Consider the following 3,695-nt stretch of genomic DNA (forward strand, 5'->3'; position numbering starts at 1 on the left):
ACATCCTCACCAACAGCGTACAGGGTTCTCTTTTCTCTACATCTTCACCGACACTTCTCTTGTCTTTTCACATATTTGTTAGCCATCCTAACAGGTTGTGGTTTGGATTTGCGTTTCTGTGATGATTAGTGATGGTGAGCACCTTTTCATATATCTATCTGTTCACTGTCTGTCTTTGAAAACAAATGTCTATTCAGGTTCTTTGCCCGTTTTTTAATTGGGTTATTTGTAGGGTTTTTTGTTTTGTTTGTTTGTTTGTTTGTTTGCTATTGAGTTGTGTGAGTTCCTTATAAATATTAACCCCTTACCAGATATATGGTTAACAAATGCGTTTTCCCAGTCCATAGGCTGCCTTTTCATTTTGTTGATTCTCGTCCCTCGATCTTTACCCCGTTCTCTCACTCCTGCTTAATGACTGGTCCTTCTCCTCTTTTTCTCCCATTTTGCGTGTACTTCATTATCATTATAGAAGTTACTTCGATGTATCACAGATTCTAGACATGAGCATCCAGAGGATATGGATTTTTTTTATTTTCGTAACACCACTGCCAGCGTAGGGATTCGCATGGATAGAATGTAATTTTAAAAAATGGCTTTTTTTTTTTTTTTGGCTCCGTGCCCATCACTGAATGAGGATCAGCTCCTAGAATCAGAGGCAGATTATGTAATTCCAAAACCCAATTATAAGTAACCCCTTAGGCTTTACACCAGCAAAGGGCCTTCTTGGTGCCCCTTTTCTGCTGCCTCCTATCTGAGGAGGGGCTCGGGCACGGTGAGAAGTCAGGTGGATGGCGTCAGGGGAGAAGAAAGGGTCGAGGTGATACGCCTGATGAGCATATTGGTATTTTGCCCCACCAGGTATCTTAAAACCTACAGGTCTTTGAATTTAGCTGAGAAGTTGAGGCCACCAGCCATGCAGGTAGGCCTGAATGTTAATATCTAGTATTTATAGGCAGCCTTTTTACTTGAAAGCTCAGGGTTTCGGCTTTTTTCCCCCCATTTCCTTCAAAGAATCCCTGATGCTCTAAGTTCCCAAGGAAGGAGAATCCTGATCACAGCGCATGTGAATAACTGAATGCAACTCTCTCACACCAGCCGTGCATCCTGCGATGCCAGTACCTAGGCTGGCACACAAGTTATTTTCTGATTCTTCCATGCTTTCCTGGCTTCCCAAAGGGACAGAATTCCAGAGGGTTGTTGGGGTCTAGGTGTAGAGGTTAGCACACAAATCCAGTCTGTGCTGTAAGGAATCCACCTAAGGAATGTCTTCAGGGACACTCAGGAAGCCTGTGTCATTCTGGACAAGAGTCTTCCCCTTTTCGGGGTGTTTTCTTCTTTGGCGGCAAAGGCCACAAAGGGAGTTGGACTGGATGACTCTGAGGAATTAAAATGCTGGGATCCACGATACGCGGGACCACCTCTGAGAACCTCAGGCTTATCTCGAGATAGTTAGCAGAAAGGTAACTTTCCAGAGGGAGGTTCCTCCTTTCTTTTCACTTAAGAATTTCATGCCCAAGATCCCCCCGGTAACCATCTTGTGCAAGTACAACCACCTTATGAACATGCCCAGAATGAAAGGCAGGTGTGTTCCAGTCACCTCTATAACCTAGTTGACAGCGAGCCCGTCCTGCAAAGTAGAACCACCTAAACGATTTGAACTGTCTGCAGGATCATGAGAGAGCCCAGCCAGGACCAGAATAACCATGCAGTCCAGCCCAGCCTAAATGAATGACCCTCACAATCGTGAGCTGAGTAAATGGCTGTTGTTTTAAACCACTAGGTATGGGAATAGCTTGCTTGCTTTGCAGCAAAAGTGGGCCGGTAGTATATCTGCCCTTGATCTTCATGTCACAGCTCGGCAGACAAGGAGGCCGAAGTGGTAGATAAAAAGCACAAAACAACGGGAATGGAGCCAGGTCTCCGGCTCAGAGGTTCCCCGCTCAGGGACCGAAGAAGGAATAGAGGAGAGGACAAGCGTGACTGCTGAATTCAGAGTTGAGTCGAGCCAACAGGCAGCTGGTGATGTGCCCGCAAAGCCCCAGACCCAACACTGTTCCTTTTGGGGCTGATAAGGCAGCTTCTTTAGTCCCATTCTAGCCAAGATGACAAATCGGGTTTTGTTTTTCAGTCAGAAAGGAACTTAACATTTTATAAGACAGCTGCTGAGTCTTACCACAGGAGGGCTTAACTTGTGGAGTTTAGAGGCCACGTGTGGACAATGACAGAGAAGAAAAGCGTCTTTGAAGAGGACCTACTCAGAGTTGCCAGTGCCTTCTAGCTCTGAAGGGCACCACATGAAACGTCATTTGCTCTGGCCCAGCCAAGGGACAGAACGTTCAATGTAAACAGCTGTTTGCTTTGTAACCATCTGGTCTGGAAGGTTCCATGACAAGGATGAGTCGTGGGCTTTTAGAGGTGGAAGGGGTCTTAAAGGTTGTCTTGTGAGAAATCTCTGTCCTCCACTTGAATGCTTCATTTCGTTTTTATGGTTATTGTTTTTATGGCACGAACAATACCCGAATATATATGCTCCTTTTAAAATAGTCATGCGACAGCAACATTGCCTCTTCAGGCCATGGGGCCTTCGCCCACCCTTGCAAAGGCTGTCACTGTCGGCATCCGCCCAGCCCCACTCTGTCTATTGACATTCATAAAAAAAACAAAAACGAGCATACACTCACAGACCGACTTTTCCACTGCTACATAATGGGATCATACTAAACACAATGTTTTTCAATTTGATTTTCTCATGGACGAGTCTGTTCTGGAGGTCTTTTGATGTTAGTCGATAGAGGTCAAATTCATTTTTTGAAAGGCTGCACAGTATTTTGTTATATGGATATCCATGCTCTATTAACTGCTGCATTCTTGATGGGAAATGTAGATTGCTTCCACTTCTTGGGCTGTTCTAAAACTCCAAGCAAGAAACACTTTTGTGCACAACTGTTTGAGCATATCCGAGTGCTTCTTTAGGAAAGATTCCTAGATGTGGAATTGCTGAGCAGTGAGCATATGTATTTGCAAAGTTTAGCATAACTTGCTTTTAAACCATCTCAGCTAGTTACCTCTTTTTTTTTTTTTTCCTTGAACAAATAGGACACATTGACATTGTTCTATGCAGGTTTTGCCTCTTCTTTAATCAATTTTTTAAAATTATTTTCTTCCCCAGGAAATCATCCACTATATACAAATTTTTACATTTGCTGGTAATTCTGTTTTACATAATAGTCTGTTTTAATTTAGAAAAATCTCTATTGGATTCATGTTCCTTTTTTGTCATTAATATTGTTTGTGTTCTACATCTTTTCTTGATCAGATTTGCCAGATGTCTATCTGTTGGTCTTTTCAAAAAACGAGTTTGAGGTTTATTATTATTTATTTTGTTATCTAGCCTTTTAATTTCTGCTTTCATCATTATTAAATTTCCCCACTTCTTCAGAACTATTCTGTGGAGCTTTTATATAATTTTCTGAGCAGTGCGTTAGTTCATTTATTTTCAAGAGTTTTAGTTTTCTAATATACACATTTAGAGCTATAACTTTCCCATTGAGAACGGCTTTTGATGTATGGCATTCTCATTTTATTCACTTTTAAATAGTCATAATGTCCACTTTAATCTTTTCTTTTATCTAAATGTTATATTTAAACCTATTTTAATATTCCTGAGCAAATACATTCTTCTCGACTATCCTTCC

Source organism: Pteropus vampyrus, unplaced genomic scaffold (genome assembly GCF_000151845.1).
Source record: "Pteropus vampyrus isolate Shadow unplaced genomic scaffold, Pvam_2.0 Scaffold35, whole genome shotgun sequence".
NCBI classification, from domain to species: Eukaryota; Metazoa; Chordata; class Mammalia; order Chiroptera; family Pteropodidae; genus Pteropus; species Pteropus vampyrus.